This window comes from Stenella coeruleoalba (assembly GCF_951394435.1).
Source record: "Stenella coeruleoalba genome assembly, chromosome: 5".
In the NCBI taxonomy this organism is placed as follows: domain Eukaryota; kingdom Metazoa; phylum Chordata; class Mammalia; order Artiodactyla; family Delphinidae; genus Stenella; species Stenella coeruleoalba.
In genome coordinates, this window is record NC_137150.1 from 52,773,675 (window position 1) to 52,795,701 (window position 22,027).

Genomic DNA, 22,027 nt, shown 5'->3' on the forward strand with positions numbered 1-22,027 from the left:
GACTGTCTTTTCTCCATTGTATATCTTTGCCTCCTTTGTCATAGATTAGTAGACCATATGTGCATGGGTTTATCTCTGGGCTTTCTATCCTGTTCCATTGATCTATGTTTCTGTTTTTGTGCCAGTAACATATTGTCTTGATTACTGTAGCTTTTTGTATAGTCTGAAGTCAGGGAGTCTGATTCCTCCAGCTCCGTTTTTTTCCCTCAAGACTGCTTTGGCTATTCGGGGTCTTTTGTGTCTCCATACAAATTTTAAGATGATTGGTTCTAGTTCTGTAAAAAATGCCGTTGGTAATTTGATAGGGATTGCATTGAATCTGTAGATTGCTTTGGGTAGTAGAGTCATTTTCACAATATTGATTCTTCCAATCCAAGAACATGGTATATCTCTCCATCTGTTGGTATCATCTTTAATTTCTTTCATCAGTGTCTTATAGTTTTCTGCATACAGGTCTTTTGTTTCCCTAGGTAGGTTTATTCCTAGGTATTTTATTCTTTTTGTTGCAATGGTAAATGGGAGTGTTTCTATAATTTCTCTTTCAGATTTTTCATCATTAGTGTATAGGAATGCAAGAGATTTCTGTGCATTAATTTTGTATCCTGCAACTTTACCAAATTCATTGATTAGCTCTAGTAGTTTTCTGGTGGCATTTTTAGGATTCTGTGTGTATAGTATCATGTCATCTGCAAACAGTGACAGTTTTTCTTCTTTTCCAATCTGTATTCCTTTTATTTCTTTTTCTTCTCTGATTCCCGTGTCTAGGACTTCCAAAACTTTTTTTTTCCTCAAATTTTGAGCATCTATTCCTCCATATAAATTTAAGATAATTTTATTTGATAAAGGACAAAAATTGGGATTCTAATAGGGAATTCATTAAATATACATAGTAACATTGAGAGACTTACTTTAAAAATAATATTTAGAATTCTTATTCAAAAACATTAAATATCTTTCCATTATCCTCTAATAAGATTTTAGTTTTTTGTTCATAAAGGTTCTGTGACCATTCTTGTCAACAATAGTTCTAAGTATTTTATACTTTTTTGAGTAATATGAGTGAAATTTTTGTATGTTTATATTGTTTTTCATCTCCTTAACCAATTCTCTTACTGCTAATTTCCTTTCAGTAGAACTTTCAAGTAAGTGTTTTGTTTTATTTTGTTTTGTTTTAAGTAGGATAACAAACAGGTTTTTAAGCTCAATTTTAAGTGTGGTCTGATAAGTTTGGCAATAGTAATGCTACTGTTTAGAGGCAGTGCACATTAGTATTTAGTTTATATGAAAGTATCGCTGTTTGATACAAGTATCACTCTTGAAAGTATCATTATCTACAGAAACTTTATGTCATGCTGAGTTTGTACTTGTATTATCAGTCTCATTGATTCATTTTATTGGAAGATTTTTTTGACAGAGATTTTCTGAAAATAGAATGGTAATGATAATAAATTATTTGACATCTCATTAAATTATTTTTCTTCACGCATACCAAATAACCTCCTTGGAATATTACTTAAAATAGGAAATATACACCTTTTTACTTTCACATTAACTCCCACCCTCACCCCCCTGCTAAACACACACACACACAATCTTGATTTGTTTTGATAAGTACTGCAGAAGTACTTATACACTGAAGTATCCTTAGGGGAAAATAAAGAGGGATACCTGGATTACTTGAATTGCTACTCACAGTGTCTGTTTAAACTGGTAGAATGTGTATTGGCTTCTGCCTTGGATGTAATAAAGAATACAGGGATGATTAGACCTGTGGGCCAGTCATGGCTTTGTTATTTAACTAGATGATAACAATCAGTAATTCTCCAAAGAATATCTTTTCCTTAGTTTTGTTTTTTCTTAACCATTTTGCAATTATGAACTTTTTTTGACTCTGATGAGAATATATAAAAAATCCTTTCCAAGAAGATGTTTACATACACATACACAAAATTTTGCAGCTATACATTTTGAGGGAGTTAGCCTATCTCTTGAAGCCTGACCATGGACCTGTCTGTTCCATTATCTCTAGCATACATGAGTTTTAGTCTTTGTTCTAACAATATTTAATTTATCCTTGGCTAATCACTTAAACTCTCTGGACCTCAGTTTTTTTCAGGTAAAAAAGAGCAGATTGGATCTGATGAGCTTTAAAGCCTATTCCAACTCTGAAATTCTTTGAGCTAAAGACAAAGGTTATTGCAGTATCATAGCCTAACCTGATGAAAGCAGTGCACTCTTATTATTCCACAATTAAAAGCTATTCCTAGTGAGTATCTGCTGTTGATTTAACTCTTTTCATTCATAAATTGCCTGATTTAACAGATGTTTATTGAGAACTGCCGCAAAGCACAGCATGGTGCTTGTACAATTGACTCCCTGCCCTTAAAGATCTTAAACATAAGTTAAGAAGATGAATAATATAATGAATGCTGCTTAAGAGAGGTATGAAATGTGAGAATTTAAAGGAATAAAACTGGGATCAGAAAACTTTGCCTATAAAAGGCCAGATAGTAAATATGTGGTTTTGTGGGCCATACAGTCTCTGTCATAAGTGCACAACTCTGCCATTGTATGATGAAAGAGGCCATAGATAGATAATACCTAAATTCATGGGTATGGCTGTGTTCCAGTAAAACTTCTACAAAAACAGGCAGCAGGCCAGGCTGTAGTTTTCCCACTCCTGGAATGAAGGATTATATTCATCAAGGAGCACTTTAATAGAAGAGATGGCATTTGGGATGTGTTTTGAAGGAATCATAGGCATTTGGATGGAGCAAAAGAAGTCAGGGGCAAGAATTCCATGTTGGGGAGACAACATGATCAAAGACTTAAAGTAAGAATGTTTCAGAAACTGTTGTATCATTGATCCAGATGGAGAACTGGTTTTTATTCATGTCATTCGATATTGGAGGGATTCCATGAGAAAGTCTGTCCATTATCATGAGTCAGAGGACCTTTAGCCTTATTTTAACATTCTAAATGTCGTTTTACTACTGTTTGTGCTAGGAATTTTGATAGAGGATGGATGACTTGGAGAAAATTGTTGTCTGTTACTTTGTTTTAGACTTAACATTTGCTTTTGATTATGGTAATCAAGAGAAAAAACTCTTTCAAAATTCTTCTATCACGTGTTCTTAGATTGGTAAGGGATGCATCTCTGTCTCTCTTTTAACAGTTTGAGATATAATTGACACACAATGTGCAATGCCTACTTAAAATACATAATTTGATAAGATTGGATTTGTTTATACATTGCCAAACCTCATAGCCATCAGGATAGTGGACATATGCATCATCCCCAGACATTTCCCCATGCCTTTTTGTAATACCTCCCTCCCACTTCTCTTGATCTCTTTCTTTGCATCACCAAGTAACAGCTGCTCTGCCTTCTATCACTCTGTATTGGTTTGCATTTTTGACAGTTTTATATAAATGGAATTTTATGGTATGAACTCTTATTCTTTCATCCAATGTAATTTTGAGATTCATCTGTGTTATTTGTGACAATAGTTACAATTCCATTCACATGCAGGTCTTTCTGTTTCTAGTTTTTTTGCTATCCTAAGTAAAGCCCTATGAACATTTGTGTACAAATCTTTGTATGGTTATATGCTTTCTTTTATTTTGGGTAAATACCTGTGAGTTAAATGGCTGTATGTTATGGCAGATATATGTTTAACTTTTCAAGAACCTGTCAAACTGGTTTCCAAAATTGACCATTTCACATTCCAATCAGCAATGTATGTAAGTTCCAGTCCTTCCACATTCTTGCCAACACTTGGTATGGTTAGTCTTTTAAACTTCAATCATTCTGATAGGTTTGTAGTGGTAATATCTTGCCATTTTAATGTGTTTTTCCCTAATGATTAATGATTTTAGCATCTTTTCGTTTGCTTATTTGCCATCCACATATCTTCTTTGGTGATGTTTCTGCTTAAATCTTTTGCTAAAATTTATTGGATTGTATGTTTTCCTATTGTTGAGTTTTCAAAGTACTCTGTATGTTCTATACAAGTCCTTCATCAGTTATATGATTTCCAGCTATTTTCTTCTCTTTTGTGACTTGTCTTTTTGTTCTCCTAAACAGTGTCTTTTGAATAATAGAAGTTATTTTTTGATGATATCTAGTTTATCATTTTATTCTTTTATGAATTGTGCTTTTGGTGTCATATCTAACCTCATCTAAGGTCACTTTCTCTTTATTTTTTTTCTTTAATTTTTAGTCCCAGATTTTATGCTAAGGCTGTGATCCACCTTGATTTAATTTTTATATATGGTGTAAAGTATGGATTAAAATCCTTTTTTTTGCAAATAAATTTATAATTTTTCTAGCACCATTCGCTTAAAATCTTTTCTCTACTGAATTAATTACCTTTTCCAGAATATTTTGTTCATGTAATTTGGATCTGTTTTTGGAATCTCTATTCTATTCCATTGATTCACTTATTTTTGTACCAATAGTATACTGTCTTGATTACTGTAGCTTTATAATAAGATTTGAAATCAGGTAGGATTGACTTTCAAATTTTTCAGAGTTGCTTTGGCTATTCTAAGTCCTTTGAGTTCACACATGAATTTTAGAATTAGTTTTTCAATTTTTTTAAGACAGCCTGATGGAATTTTGGTTAGAATTATGTTGAATCTATAGATTAATTTGGGGGAGAATTGATATCTTAACACTACTGAGTCTTCTGACCCACGAACAAAGTTTATCCCTTTGTTTGTTTAGGTCATCTTTTATAAATAAAGTTTTCAATGTACAGGTCTTGCCCGATTTTGCCAGATTTTCCCCTAAGTACTTCATATTTTTAATATGATTGTAAATGGTATTGTTTTTATTTCAGTTTCTGTTGTTTATTTCTAGTATATACAAACAAAATTAATTTTTCCAATATTATATTAAAGTGTATCCTGCAACTTCCTAAACTCATTTTTTGGTGCTAATGGCTTTTTTATAGATTCCAGCAGTTTTTCAACATAGATGATCATGTTATCTATAAACAAAGATATTGTTATTGTGTTATCTAATTTTAAATGCCTTTTACTTATTTTTCTTATTTTATTGGCTAGAAGTTGCAGTACCATGTTGAATAGAGGTGGTGAGGGTGGACATTCTTGTTTTGTTGGTGATCATTCAGATTTTCACACAGACTTATGATAGATGTAGATTTTTCAGATTCCCTTTATCAGGTTGAGGAAGTTGACTTCTATTATTAGTTTTCTGAAAATTTTTATTAGAAAACGATGTTGGATTTTGACAGATGCTTTTTCTTTGACTATTAAAATGGTTTATATACTTTTTTCTTTTTGTTAATATGATGAAATACATTGATTTTTGCATGTTTAATTAACCTAGCATTCTTAGGATAATCCCCACTTTGTAATGATGTATTCCCCTTCTTGTGCAATGTTGGATTAGATGTGCTAATTTTTTTTTTTAGGATCCTTTTACCTGTGTTCATAAGGGCTATTGTTCTGTAGTTTTATTTTAAGTCTTTGCCTGGTTTTGGTATCAGTGTAATGTTGGCCTAATAGAATCACTTGGAAGGTATTCCCTTCTCTTCAATTTCTAGATGGATTTGTGTAGAATTGATATTATTTCATCCTTAAATGTGTGACAGAATTCACAAGTTAAGGTATCTGGGTGTGGAGTTTTCTTAGTTTCTTTGGTTTTCTCCTATGTTATCTTCTACAGTTTTTATAGTTTTGTGTTTTACATTTAGGTCTGTGATCCATTTTGTGTTAGTTTTTGTGAAGTGTGTAAGTTCTGTTTCTAGATTAATTTTTTTTTTTTTTCCCTGTGGACGTTCAGCTGTTCCAGCACTATTTGTTGAAAGACTATCTTTTCTCCACTATATATTGCCTTTCACCTATTTCAAAAATCAGTTGACTGTATTTATCTGGGTCTATTTATGGGCTCTCTGTTTTGTTCCATTGATCTACTTGTCTGTTCTTTTACCAGTACCACACTGTCTTTATTATTCTAGCTTTATAGTTAAGTTTTGAAGTTGGGTAGTGTCAGTCCTCCAACTTTGTTCCTCTCCTTCAATATTGTGTTGGCTATTCTGGGTCTTTTTCCTCTCCATATAAACTTTAGAATCAGTTTGTTGATTTTGATTGGGATTGAGTCTGTAGATCAAGTAGGGAAAGAATGACCTCTTGACAATATTGAGTTGTCCTGTACATAAACATGGATTTTTCTCTCCATTTATTTAGATCTTCTTTGATCTTATTTTCTTTGTGAGAGAAGTTTGTAACTACAAATTCAATATCTTTAATAACTATAGGTCTGTACAGGGTTTTCTATTTTTCTTGAATGAACTCTGGTAGTTGCTGTCTTCTTGTTAGGTTTTCCATCTTATCTAATGATACTGTTAATTTGTATTGAGTCTCCTTTTTTTGTCATCATTTTAGATGTTTATCAATTGTTCTGATTTTTCTCAGAGAATAATTGATTTTCATTATTGTTTTATATTTCTATTTTGATTTTTTCTGCTCTGTGATTAATCTCTGACTGTAATTATGGATTTATTTATTTCTCCTAAAGTTCTATTAATTTTTTTCTGGCATATGTTGATATTCCCTTATTAGATGTATAAATCTTTAGGATTATTATGTTTTCTTGATTAGGGGTTAACCTCTTTATCATTATAAAACCCCTTATCCTTCGTATTATTCTTTGCTCTGAAATCCAATTTTCTGATATTCACAATTAATTCACAATTAATGAATTTGAATCTGACTGGATCTTCTAATAACAAGTTTGTTGTTCTTTCCATTGCTTCACTGTATAGATATTTCACTTCTATTAGTCAAGAAACTCCTTGAAGCCTGGAAATATGATTAAATGACATACAACAAATAAGGGCTATAGAAATTCAAAGAAAGAGGTATCAGTTTGGCTGATAGCAGTTATAAATGCCTTCTTGAAAAGGATGAAGTTGAGCAGTTTAAACATTTAAACTTCTTGTTATTTAAGTAACAAGAAATAAACAAGAATGCCAATAAATGCTGGCTGTGTGATCCTTTTAATACCATATGAGAAGGCATCTATAAGAGTGAATCGATTATCCATTTGACTAACGTCTTCAGGGGTCATTTTTAAAATTAGATTTGCCTATGCTTCCCATTAATAAAAGAAGAATGATTCTCATGTAAATGTTAAAATTTTAAGCAGTGTTTTAGTGGACTGAGGCCAACATTTTCTTCTGGAGAAAGTAGTCTCTACTATTGGAACATAATTAATAGAAAACCATGATTTGATTTTCAACTCGTTAGTTTTGTACATAAGCATTCATTCAATGAGTACTTGTTGAACATATCTACAGAAGATTACACTGGCAGGTCAGGTTTCACCTGCAGATTTGCTCTGTTTGGTCTGTAAAGCATTTGAAAAATACTTCAGTTGGTGGCTCACAAAAATCAAGGGGTTTCATGTATAACCCTGACTTTCTGGAATTTTTTAATATAAGGAACCACCTGATTTAACAACACTCATCTGCCTTCCCTCAGTTGGCTGGAGTAGCATAGCAGCTGCCCATTTCAAGAGTAGACACTTTTCAGATCACCTTATTTCCTACTCATTTATGTTGTCTTGCTGGCCATTATAGTTATTTGAGACTATGATTCTTGATGTCCTGTGCATATGATACTCTGCAAGATACATGGGGGATCCTTCCAACAATAAAAGTAGGAGAGATAAATATGATGCAAGGAAGTAGAAAAAAATAATCTACATGAGAAAGGCTGAAATTTATATTCAGTAACACTGTTTTAACCGTCATGGAATACTGGATTCCCAAATAGTTATGATAAGCAGCCTTTTTCTTTTCCATATCAATCTGGGAAATTTATCAACAGTTGTACATAGTCTTACTTCTACATAAACTATGCAAAATCTGAACCTGCCCACTTAGGAATGCTCGAGAAAGAACAGTAATATGAGAAATGGGAAAACAAATGATACCATTTGTTCCAAAATGCTATTTATATATTGATAGACTAAAATTTTCTTTTCCTTTTTTTTTTTTAAACTCAACTGTGAAGCAGTAACTAGTTATTACCACTGAAACCTTTCACTACTTATAGTAAACATTAAATATTTGTCTATATAAACCCCTTCTCTCATTTTCTGAGAAAGCACTCTAAAAAACTCATACACACATGGATGCCTTACTTTATCCATGAGGTCTTTAACAGGAGCTACTACCTTCTTATGCTCAAGTTTGACCACTGTCAAAAGTTCAGTGAATCCGTGAATCAAGCTGGGCCAGTCAGAGACTTTTTTTCTGGTATTTTTTTAAACAGGTGCAGGTGTAGAGGTGAGTGTTACAGAAGATTCCTTTTCTCTCTGGTCCTGAAGCTTAGAGGATGGAAATTGGGAAGCTGCTAGTGGCCATGTCTCTGGCAAGGAAGACAAAGTCAGTCTTTAATAGGTAGGTATGAAGCCAACCCATAAGAGAAGAATAGCAACATGATACAAATCCCTGTATCTGTGATATTTGGAAGATAGCCCTATCATTCCTTTTCCATAGTTTGTTCATATGAGCCCAAAACAATTCTCTTTCGGTCTAAGTTAGATGGAGCATATGTCATTTGCAACCAAGATAGTTCTGATTAATACACCACTATATTTTTTTCAACTTTAATAATTTAATCCAATGATTTTTTTTAATGGCCATAATTTCAAAGCAACTGCTAAGTGTTTTGGAATTCAGACAAGAGTAATACACAAGCATTGTTGCTTTCAGAGAACTTGAAGTCTAGAAAGGGAGATTAGGAAAATCCACAAAGATATAATAATTTAGAGTTATATGAGCTATATAAGAAAAAAATGTAATTAAAAGAGGAAGGAATTATTGTTTTGAGGGAATTGGGATAGTTTTCATGGAAGAGGTGGCATTTGAGATGGATTGGATTTCACTGGGCAGACATGTGGGGAGGCATTCCATGCCCAGAGAAAAGAATAAATAAATGCATTAAGTTTGGAAGTATGGAGTAGTTTTCAACAATAGTAAACGGTACAGTTTAGCTGTAGGCAGCTAAAATGTCTAGGCTGGAATGGGAAGTCATGGCTACATTGTGGAAGCCAGGAACGTGAAGGTCAATTAGCTCTATTTGATTTGGTGAACATGACGGGAGAATATTGAGTATTTTTGAACGTAGATATACTATGATCTGAACTGCATTTCAGGATTAGTTTTGCAGTAGTGAATCACTTGGATTTGTATAAGGAAAGCTAACAGGTAGAAAGATTAGTTTGGAAGATACTACAAATATCAAGTTTAGGAGTGATGATTACTTGCAATAGATCCGTGAGAATGGAATGGAAAATGGATGTCAGATAGAAGTGACATGTTGGGAGAAGAAATCAGAGATAGCTCAGAAGTTTCATATACAGATGATTAGTTGGATGGTAATACTAGTAACCAATGAAGATTAGAAGCCCTATGAACCTCTAGCACGCAAGCCGCATACCACGTTTTATTACTTAAGTAGAAGACTAAGCTTGATCTGAATGCAGTTTTTCTTCATCTTCACCATTATAATCAAAAGACCACATAATTTGGAGTTAGCTAGATCTGGTTTTAAATCTAGTTTCAGCTGTTTTATAGCTGTGAGACTTAGGTAAGATACTTAACCTTTATAAATCTTAGTTTTGTCACCTCTTCTATTAATATAATAGGATTAACCTACTATGGTACTCATGAGAATCAGGTGAGTTAATATATGCAAAGCAACTGGAAGCATACCTGGGATACAGCAAGGATTCAGTAAGTGCTTCTTAGTTGTAGGCATTGATATACTGCCTAAATCCCTACAAATTCATAAGCCAGTCCTTAATAAGAACGCAGTATGTAAAAAGCCTCTTTCTACCGTAAGAGTAGAGACTGTTCTCAACTTCTCATCTAGAGTACCTGGGGTAAATTCTTAGTCTATTTCTTTACAATCTGATGGCATTCCCCAAATTTTGTCATATTTGCCTTGTCTGCCTGGCTTGGTTTCTTCCTTCATTTCTTTTTTTTCTTTTTTTTTGTCAGTGTCATTTTTTTTTTTTAACATCTTTATTGGAGTATAATTGCTTTACAATGGTGTGTTAGTTTCTGCTTTATAACAAGGTGAATCAGCTATACATATACATATATCCCCATATCTCCTTCCTCTTGCGTCTCCCTCCCACCCTCCCTATCCCACCCCTCTAGGTGGTCACAAAGCACCGAGCTGATCTCCCTGTGCTATGTGGCTTCTTCCCACTAGCTAGCTATTTTACATTTGGTAGGTATATATAAGTCTATGCCACTCTCTCACTTCGTCCCAGCTTACCCTTCCCCCTCCCCGTGTCCTCAAGTCCATTCTCTACATCTGCGTCTTTATTCCTGTCCTGCCCCTAGGTTCTTCATAAACAATTTTTTTTTTTTTAAGATTCCATACGTATGTGTTAGCGTATGGTGTTTGTTCTTCTCTTTCTGACTTACTTCACTCTGTATGACAGACTCTAGGTCCATCCACCTCACTACAAATAACTCAATTTCATTTCTTTTTCCTCCTTCATTTCTTGATTCACAGCCTCTACTGGATCTAAACCCTATTCTGAGCCAGCCTACTGAGCAATTGGTTCTCACATCCTGCTTAGTTCCTGCCATTCACACCTATAAACACCCCAACTCACCCTTTGAGGCTGCTCTTTATAACATCTTCAAACTAGATGAATCACATAAAATCACAGCCACCTACTTGACTTTGGTCATGACATGATGTAATAAACACATGATATTATTGCCTACCTGTGATATTTCAGCCTTTCCCCCTCCTAACCCATTATCAACTTTGTTACTGATGTGGATAGAGTCTGCATTGCCACATTGTATCTGTCATCTGGATGTTGACCAGCTATTTCTCGACCCCATTGTTGGTTACTGGATAAATCTCATCAGATTATGATTTTAGAAATTTTCAGGTCATCTTTTTCCTTAAATTCTTTCTGTATTATTAAACACAAATTTTTGGTCAGTTGCTTTTTGACAAGAGTACCAAAACAATTCAAGGAGGAAAGAAGAGTTTTTCAACTGGTACTGAGACAACTGTATATCCACATGCAGAGAATGAAGTTGCATAGCCCTACCTCATACCATACAAAAAAATTAAGTTAAAATGTGTCATAGACCTAAATGTAAGAGCTAAAACTATAGAACTCTTAGGAAAAAAAATATGAAGAAAACTTCATGACCTGGGCTCTGCAGTTTTTTTTGTGTTTTTTTTTTTTAAAGATATGACGCCAGAAGCACAAATGACGAAAGAATAGATTACATCAAACTTTGTGTGATAGATTATACCATCAAAAAAGTGAAAAAATCCATATGATGGGAGAAAATATTTGCAAATCATATATCTGAAAAAGGATTTGTATCTAAAAGATATAAAGAACTCTTAAACTCAATGCTAAAAAGATAAGTAACCCAATTAAAAATGGGCAAAGAATCTGAATAGACATTTCTCCAAAGAAGATATGCAAATGGCCAATAAGCACACGAAAGGATGCTTGACATCATTACACATTAGGAAAATGCAGATCATAACCACAATAACATACCACTTTATATCCACTAGTATGACTCAGATAATGGTATGTGTTGGTGAGGATGTAAAAAATTGGAACCATCATATATTGATGAGTGGAATGTAAACTGGTGCAGCTGTTTTGAAAATGTTTGACAGTTCCTTAAATTAAACATAGACTTTCTGTATGACACAGAAATTTCACTGCTAGCTATATATCCAAGAGAGATGAGATCATGTCTATCTACACGAAGATACGGACATGAATGTTCAGTATTTTTCATTATAGCCTAAATGTGGAAACAACCCAATTGTTCATCAGCTGATGCATGGATAAATAAAATGTGGTATATCTATACAGTGGAATATTATTTGGCAATAAAGGATTGAAGTATTGATACATTCTACCACATGGTTGAACTTTGAAAATATATATGTGGTAAGTCAGAGAAGCCAGTCACAAAAGACCACATACTATGTGATTCCTTTTATATGAAAGGTCCAGAATTGGTAAATCTATAGAGACAAAGTAGATTATTGGTTTCCTAGTGGTGTGAGAGGGGGGAATGGGAGTGACTGAAAATAAGTATGGGATTTCTTTTTGGAAGGATAAAAATGTTCTAAAATTGACTGTGGTGATTATTGCACCACTTTGTGAATATACTAAAAAACATTGAATCGGGCATTTCAAATGGGTGAATTTTATTGTATGTGAATTATATCTCAAGGATGATTTTTTTAAAAAGTCAAGAACTCCTGGTTTCAAGTTTAGAGGAAAGCGGCAGTCTTATAATTTGCAAAGCCTCTGGAGAGTAAAAGGAGGGAAAGCTTAGGTGAATTGAAAATAATGGAATGAACTAATTAAGTAGGGGGGAATGTCAGCTCTCATCCTACAGGTAGGAAGAGCCCTTCTATTCAGAGAGCAGCCCTCTGAGAGCCTTTTTTTGGGTGTCTTATTAAGTGAAGTGGGAGTTGGTGGGTTTCTATTTCATGATTAGCAAAATAAGCTGGCCATTTAATCTCTTCATACTTTAAATTCACACATAAAATATTTAGTACCACTTCTCTTAATTAAAATTTGCAGTGGGGTTTACATCATGGGAGGAAAAGGAGAAATATTTACCTTTAAAATATTATATAGGTATATAAAGTAGTACCTATATTTTCCAGAGCTGTTGCCAGAAACAATGAGTAAATCATTTTCTGGGAGCACATAGCCATAAGAAGTGAATGAACCACATAAGAACATTGAGACACTCAGTATCTTGTAAGAAATTACTTGTAGAATGGGATGTTGCTTCAATGGAAGAAATTACTTTATCAATTTTGGGTGATCAGTATACTCTCAGAAAGTACATTATGAATCTCAGATCACCGTAACGTGCATTAATATTGCTGGTGTTCTTTTTTCAACCCTGTATCACTTTTCACCATTATATCAATTACTAAATCTCGTAACTGTAGGCCATGATTATATAGCCATCTGCCCCGTGCTCTGTAGTACCTTTTGGCTATCCAGAACAGCAGCAGTCGCAGTAAAATTTTTAAGTCTTAGAAGCTTAAGGTATTCAAAGCACCATCTTAGACTCACGCTGTTCATTATCATAGTTATAAAAAAAAAGCCCAAACACACTCTACTTTTCTTAAAAGTTTCATTTTGGTAGTACTCTTTAAACTATTTGTCATTATTATTATTGTCCAATATTGGTTATTGAGACAGTTGATTTTCGATGTCAGCTCACTTGTTACTCTCTAACATCTATTATATGCTTAAATAAATTAATACCAGTTTAATATATATCTGATACCCTCAAGAATTAGTCTCAGCTGATAATTTAAGTAGATGTCCCTTCTAAGGAGTCTTTTGTGTTTTAAACAATCTTCTGAAGTACTGGATTTTTTTTTTTCTTCCAGCATTGATATTGCTTCAAATTGTCCTAACATATATGATAGGTTTGTGTTGTAATATGCCATGATTATTTCTCAAAGGAAATGTTTGTATGAGTCATTCTCTTTCAACAAAAAGTTTCCCAAAACTTTTGATCATTATACTCTGTATGCAATTTATAAAAGTACTTTTATCAAAAGAAATGAATCTTTTCTAAATGCATTCTTGTTTTTCCTGCGTCAATAAAGATCATTTCATTGTCTTGATTCTGTTGTCACTTGGCGTATTTAAAAAATATATACTTTTAAAATTTATTATTTCAGAGTACCTGGATACCATTTAGTAAGTTGCTTTGAATTGTATCATAGAATCCAAGATAATTTTTAGAAATTAATATATAACTTAAATTCTGTAACCTGTTGTGATAAGTTCTATTTTTCTAAGACTAATTTTTGAGAAAATGAAGACAGCTAGAATACTCAATCTTGATGAAAATAACTTTGGAGTAGCTTAAGGCACTGCCATGAGCGATACTTACCGTAGGTACTTTTTTGTGCTGAAAGCAACATCTGTGTGCATTTATAATTCCAAAGGCAGTTTGTCCTCAGAGAACGGATGGAATTTGTCTAAGAAGTCTGGAAGGTTCATGGTCTTCAGCTGTGCAAACATTTCCAAACTCGACTGAATTTATATTAATCTCTTCATTTAAATAAGTACTCTTATGTTATTTCTAGGTTACCTCCAACAGTGTCAGTTGCTGTGGCAAAATAAGACCAGGTAGAATCAGAGTCTTTGGGCTTGTGGGATTGCAGAGGGATTCAGCCCAGACACTTCCTTTTCCAGGTGAAGAACTGAAGCACAGATTTTTTTTTTTTTGGACAGGCATCATATCATTTTATTAGTAAATAAGTTAGCACCTATCTATAAAAGATAAGGAATTCTTACTAAACCATAAGCACAATACCATCATCACTCCTAAAAAATTTATAATAATTTCTTAGTATCGTTAAATATCCAGTGAGTGTTCAGATTTCTCAATTGTCTCATGAATATTTTGATTCTCTTTGCTTAGATTAGGATCCTAACAAGATTCATAAATTATGATTAGTTGATAGGCATCCAGTGTCCTTTCCATTTTATTTATTTATTTTTTAACATCTTTATTGGAGTATAATTGCTTTACAATGTTGTGTTAGTTTCTGCTTTATAACAAAGTGAATGAACTATGTTCATACGTGTATATATATCCCCATATCCCCTCCCTCTTGCGTCTCCCTCCCACCCTCCTTATCCCACCCCTCTAGATGGTCGCAAAGCACTGAGCTGATATCCCTGAAGCACAGATTATTTAAGGCCTGTGCCCAGGGTAAATTCAATGTTTAATGTCTGAGCCAGGACTAATATTAGTCCAGCTGTTCTTCCTTCAGCTCTGGTGCCAACTTTGATGTAACAACTGGGTTTCAAAACCACTGCTAGAGACCTTAGGGATTTCTTCTTGATATAATGTTTTAAAGGTAATAGAAAATATTCTGAAAAATCTGGCTTATTTGGAAACATTCTGAAAAGACTGAAGAACATAACCATAACACACCCTTTTATATGAGTGAGGATATGTGTTACGGGTTGAATTGTGTTTCCCCAAAAATTCACGTTCAAGTCCTAACTGCCAGTATCTCAGAATGTGACCTTATTTGGAGATAGGGTCTTTAGAGAGGTGATTAGATTAAAATGAGGTCATTAGGGTGGGCCCTAAACCAAATCAATTGATATCCTTGTAAAAAGAGGGAGAGGTAAGACCGTGTAAAGACACAGAGACGACAGCCATCAAAAGCCAAGGAGAGATGCCTTGAACAGATTCTTCTACACAGCCCTCAGAAGGAACCAACCCTGCTCTTTCTTTCTTGATCTCAGACTTCTAGCCTCCAAAACTGTGAGGAAATAAATTTCTATTGTTTAAGGCATTCAATCTGTGGTTCTTTGTTATGGCAGCCCTAGAAAACAATGAGTTTTATTTAATTGTATCTAAGGATGTGGGAACAAGTACATTCTGAAAGTTCTAATATGTAAAAAAAGAAAAAAAATTCATGATCGAAACAGTTACATATACAACAGAAGAGGGATCTTAGTTCTTCTGTATCTTTTCATTCATTCATTCACTTATTTCCTCAGCCAACATTTATACTTACTATGTCTTGAGCATTTTATTAGCATCTGTGGGCACAAAAATTTGCTTGGTATAGTATGTGGCCTTGAAGAGATTCTAATGGTAGAAGTGAACACCTAAACAAATCATAATATATATATATATTACATGTATAAAATTGTTTGCCCCACTCTTATGCACCGCCTCAGACAACTGTAAAGTTTAAAAAAAATTGCCTGTCATTATTTTCAACAAATGCCTTTGGGAAAAAGCCTTTTCCCATTAGGTGCTTTAGGTTAAATATAGGTAAGCTTGAAGTAGGTCTTTTAGGAACCACTAAATAGGTTAAATCATGCCATTTTTCTGGGAATGAGATTTTTAAGATGCGCCAGCCCCATTCTGCTTTTTGTAGCAGTTGCTGGTTTGTTGGTATTCACCACAAACGTGAACTACAGTATTAATTTTCAACTAATGGGATAAGGGACTAGGGCAAATTCAAATTCCACAAAGATCACTATTTTTACTGAGATCAGTTACTTTTCTTGAATAAAAACTCCCCAGAATGTTGCAAGTGTTTGGTTAATTTCTAGAGTTCTGAAAAAGTTGATTCTAACAATTTTTTCTAGTTCTCTTGTTGCTTTAAGGAGGAGAATTTTTGGAGTTTCACTCTGATTTTCACGGATGTCACTCCATTTCTTGTACTTTATATAACATGTATTATAATCTTTTAGTATAAAATGTTTTATAATTTCCCTTGTTATTCCTCTACTGACCCATGGGAAGTTTAGAAGTGTGGTATTCCAGGATTCTAGATATCTTTTTGGTATTGATTTTTAATTAACTTTCATTGTGTTCAGATAATATATTTGACTTCAGTATGTATATTTCATAAAATATTGTTTTAAAAGTTCTATGCTAGAAATATGGAAAAGTGTGCTAGATTTGAGAGCAAAGAATTAACTTCACATGGGGCAGACAGGTATGTTTTTTTTTCGCAGCCTTAATTAACCTTGAAGGAAGGTTAGCTTCTGTGCCAGATGGAAAAAGTGTCAGGGCACTTCCTGGACTGGGTATGGTATATGCTAAAAGTTAAGGGAATAAAAAATGAGGCTGACATAAGGAAACTTGACAAGATCTCTAGCCAGGTGGTTTAAAGAGCCTGTGGGAGATGCTATGGGTTGCTGGAGATGAGAATGGAAAGAACACCAAGATTTAATTACCAAAAGCCTTGTATTTTAAGGCAAAAATGTGTGTACTTGGATGCAATAGGAAGATGCTGATAGGTTTTAAGCAGGAGGAAGAAATGATCAGGTTTACTTTTTAGAAAACTAATTCTGATGTCATATTCCAGGAAAACTAGAATGGGAGCAGTTAAAGGTAGAGAGGACCTGTCAGTTCAGGCTCACAGTGTTGAGGGCCTCCAACAAGGTAATGACCATGGGAAAAAGGAAGGCATGAATCTGGTAGATGTTTATAAGATATATTTGATTGGATATCCTTATTCAGTGCATGTTTTAAGTGAGGGAGAGGAAAGTTTAGTCAACTTTTTGGACTGGGGACTAGATAAATTATAATGCTCCTAATCACAATAAATATAGAGAAAGAAGCAGGTTTAGCAGGGGAAACACTTTGTTTAGATTTGAGATGGAGATTTACTTTGTACAAATTCATGTTCAGTCTGTTGGCAACGTGCCTAAGTCAGCAATATGTTATTAGACCCCGGAGACCACTGTTAAACCATCTGAAAGTGAATCTAATGGTGTTATTAATTTAATGAGAGATTCTTGTTCATTAGCCAAAATACGTTACTGGAAAGGTATCATTTTTTTTAATAACAGCAACATTGAGAGAAAATCTTGTTAATTTATTGAACATATAAAAGTCCTGGCATCTAGTTGTAAATTGAGAGCCATTTTGGAATAACTGAAAGATTGATCAAAATATATATGGAGTTGCTTAACGAAAGCCAATTTAAAAAAAATAGCCTTAGTGCATTAATAAGGGGGGCAATTCTTCTTCCTCTGGGAACCATCAGGGTGACCATTTGTTAGATGGTTTATACACCAATTCAATTCAATTTAACAAACATTTGTTGAGAATCATTTATATACAAGGCAGTGTAAGTAACTATGTAGCCTTGTCCTTGCACACTTATAGTCTCTCAAAACCTTTTTAATTTTTAAAATTTTCAATTTTTTGCACAGAATTTTCTATCTGAGAAAAAAAACCAGGGACCTTTTAATCAAATCCTTTTTCTGAAGTTGATAGTATTTAATATCCTATTAACTGAGAAGATAAATGATACAATCTGGAATTCTTGTATTTCCATTGATGTTTTAACAGGGACCTGATTTACCTCTCAATTTCAATTAACAATATTTTCCATTTATAATAAGAACAAAAAATAAGAGAAATTCAGAGAAGGTAGAAAAAAAAGACATATTCCCTTGATGTTCTCCAGTAGCGTTAAGAGTTTGGAGTTTCTGGTCTGCTACAACTAATATATCCTGTTTTCACCAATGCAGATACTAGTAAAGCCACACTTACTTTGATAAGCCAAGTTATCTCACTCTGAGCCCTTACCTGCCAAAGGAGGAAAGGCCCAATCATCCCCCTAACATCTGTCCCTTCCGTGTGTGCAGCCTCCAGACACCTGCCTGAGATTCTGACCTGACTGTACTGCCTGCTTACAAGTGAAGCAGGACTGGATCTGTTCTCAGCCAAAATTGTATCCTCTATTTTCTCCCTTGCATATTCTGGCAGACTTACTTTTGGTTTCATGAGCTACTTACGTCAGATATTGTTTCAACTGCAAAGGCTGCCAGAAAGCAGACATCACACAGGTTATATTTGGCGTGTTTACAAGGCATGGCAGTATAAATGGGCTCATGGAGAGCTTATTGAGTGATTACACAGAAGATATTGAATCTTTCGAGAATCAGGGATTAGGGATTCCAGCTGTCTATCTTTTTCTGCTGCAGTTAAGATTTTTAATACTTACTGATAATATTAGACAACTTGGTGTGATAGCAAAATCAAATAGCTGGGACTCAAGAGATGCTATCTCCAATTTAGGACTAGTGAGTTGTGGTTCAATTTCAATGGAACTGTTTCCTCATCTGTTAAATGAAACAATTGAACTAGATCAGTGGTTCTTAGGCATGTATACATGTAACTTCACATGTAATTTCAAGAAATTCATGGAATCACTGAGGTACAACAATGACCTACAGATTTGTGGACACTGAACTACATGGTCTCTTAGAGCCTTTCCAGCTCTAAAATTTTCTGATTTTATTACGCCTGAGCTCTTGAACTCCAGTTATGCTTTCTTTTGGTTTAGCAGCTGCTCTAGATGGGACACCTCTGGCTTTTCTAGGGTGGCTGATGAACAGTCAGCAGGCCAGCTATGTTGATTTGTTCCATAACCTCATTAGGCATCTGTCAGTATTTCCCAGTTCAGTCCATGCACATACTGTCTCTACTACCCTGAAATTTTCTCATTTGATGGTCTATGAGAACACTGGGCACCCTTGAAGCACTTAATATGCCAAGGAGAAAATGCAACTTCCATTAGCACTTTGGCTCTCTCTGTGTTGACATTAGATGTTGATAATGCATTTGACTCATTTCTTGGCTATTTGCATGATCACATACTGTAAGGGTTTATTTTTCCTTTACCTAAATTGTAAGGCAGAGAATTTTCTCCTAATGTAGAATTGGTTAAAGGAAAGGATTATTTGTCCATTTATATATATATATATATATATATATATATATATGCTGAGATTTGTTCAATACTCAGGGTTGGAATTATTAATCTTTTAAGTATCCTCAGTTAAAACAGTGTTAACATCTAGTTTCCATCTCAGCTTATTGCTATCCTTGACCTTGATGAGATCACTTACAGTTCTATTATTCTGATGGATGCTGTAATAATAGAAAATTAATAACCCTGAACCCAAATTATGTTAGAACACTTCCATAACTATTCCTCTTTACCATCATAACTGCCATGATCCCTGTGGAACTCCTCAAGGGCTATAATACTACAAGAAGTTAAGCATGAGGCTATTGGCAGTGAGATCTAGACTAAATGTGTTCATTGATGTATTAATTAATTCATCCTAAGTGATCAAAATAATAGCAGCCAGCATCCAGATGAACTGTCTGTCCCACCCCATTATTTACCCGTTCTATTACTTGCTCGTGAATGCAAAAAGTGAATTATCTATTTAAGCTAGTTCATTTACAAAAAACTATACCTTTAGAATCTTATCTTTAATCTTTTCTTAACATTTCCTTATCAATTATTTTGCCAAAATATTTTAATATTTGAAAGTACAGTGGCCCCCCTTTATCCCAATTTCACTTTTTGCAGTTTCAGTTGCCCAAGGTCAACCTTGGTCTAAACATATCATGGACAATTCCAGAAATAAACAATTCATAAGTTTTAAATTTTGCACCTTTCCGAGTAGCATGATGAAATCTCACACCATCCCCCTCTGTCCTGCCAGGGACATGAATCATCCCTTTGTCCAGCATATACCACTTGTTAGTCACTTAGTAGCCATCTTGGTTATCAAACCTATTGACTGTCTTGGTATCACAGCGATTGTGTTCAAGTAACCCTTATTTTACTTAATAATGGCCCCAACGTGCCATTATTAAGAGTAATGATGCTGACAGTTTGGATATACCAAAGAAAAGCTGTAAAATGCTTACCTTTTTTTCATCTTTTAAGTGAAAAGGTGAAAGTTATCGACTTAACAAGAAAAAAAAAATGGTGCGCTGAGGTTGCTAAGATCTATGGTAAGAATGAATATTCTGTACTTAAATTGTAAAGAAGGAAAAAGAAATTTGTGCTAGTTTTGCTTTCACACCTCAAACTGCAAAAGTTACGGCCACAGTGTGTGATGAGTATGTTTAGTTAAGATGGAAAAGGCTTTAAATTTGTGCAATAAGGTCTGTTTTTTTAAATTGAAATTTAGTTGACTTATAATAGTATATTTGTTTCAGGTGTATAACATAGTGATTCAATATTTTTATACATACACCTACAAAATTATTACAGTATTACTATTTTCCCTATGCTGTACATTACAGCCCTGTGACTTATTTATTTTATAGCTAGTAGTTTATACCTCTTAATTCCCTTTGCCTATTTCTAACATCTCCCCAGCCACCTTCCTTCTGGCAATCACTAGTTTGTTCTCTATATCTCTGGGTCTGTTTCTATTTTGTTATATTTGTTCATTTGTTTTGTTTTTAGATTCCACATGGAAGTATAAATATACAGTATGAAAACATACATTTTAGGTCCATCCATGTGGTCACAAATGGCAAGATTTCATTCTTTTTTTATGGCTGAGTAATATTTCATGTGTATCACTACTAAGTGATTGGTATATGTATATATATACACACACATATATATATGTCACATCTTCTTTATCCATTCATCTATTGATGGGCACTTAGGTTGCTTCCATATCTTGGCTATTGTAAATAATGCTGCAGTGAACCTTAGGGTGCATATATCTTTTTTAATTAGTGTTTTTGTTTTCTTCGGGGAAATACTCAGGAGTAGAATTGCTGCATCATATGGTAGTTCTATTTTCAATTTTCAATTCAACAGAACCTCCATACTGTTTTCTGTAGTGGCTGCACCAGTTTGTATTCCCACCAGCAGTGCACGAGGGTTCCCTTTTCTCCATATCCTCCTCAACAATAATATATTTTGAGAGAGAGAGATTGAGACAGAGAGACCATATTTATATAACTTTTATTATGGTATATTATTATAATTGTTCTATTTTATTATTAGTTAATGTTAATCTCTTGCTGTGCCTAATTTATAAATTTATCATAGTTATGTATGTATAGTAAAAGAAAAAGCATAGTACAAATAGGGTTCAGTATTATCTGAGGTCTCAGGCCTCCACTGGGGGTCTTGGAACTTATCCCTCATGGATAAGAGGGGATTACTATATAGATGATGTGCAAACAGATAATATATTTCAAAATCATTACTTTAGTTTTAAAGGGGCATCATTCCCATATATTCATCTTATATTTATGTTAAAGTTTTTCCAGTCCTGCAACTTGTGTCAGTAGGGCCTGAAAGGAAGAGATTTTTCTTTGTTAACTGAATCGTCATGTTAATTCAATGTTACCATTTACTTTACACTTAGCTTAGAAGAGTCTTCCTTTAGAAAGCTTTCCCTCCCTTAGCCTACACTGTGTTTCTTACCCCCAACTCCGGTATGCTTCCTCCTTGGTCACGTTATGCCTTGAACACATCTCTGTATACCTCTATTATTGTACTTGCCACATCTTTTGAACATTAGCTTCATAAATGTCTGTCTTCCCCACTAGACCATGATCTCCTTTATGGTGGGGACTTGATCTTATTTAACTTTTTTCCTTATTACCTGGCA

The 22,027-nt window shown here is 34.1% G+C and overlaps 1 protein-coding gene across 3 annotated transcripts in view; it reads left to right on the forward strand.

Annotated features, from left to right (window-relative positions):
* Positions 1-22,027, forward strand: part of NAALADL2 (N-acetylated alpha-linked acidic dipeptidase like 2) — a 1,497,545-nt gene that overhangs the window by 36,861 nt on the left and 1,438,657 nt on the right. For 2 of the 3 annotated variants that reach the window (XM_079922501.1, XM_079922499.1), the window contains exon 2: positions 8,308-8,435. The exons of the other annotated variant lie outside the window; for it this stretch is intronic. The gene's annotated coding sequence lies outside the window, so the exon portion shown is untranslated. The remainder of the gene's footprint in view (positions 1-8,307; positions 8,436-22,027) is intronic. 3 annotated transcript variants of the gene reach the window in all.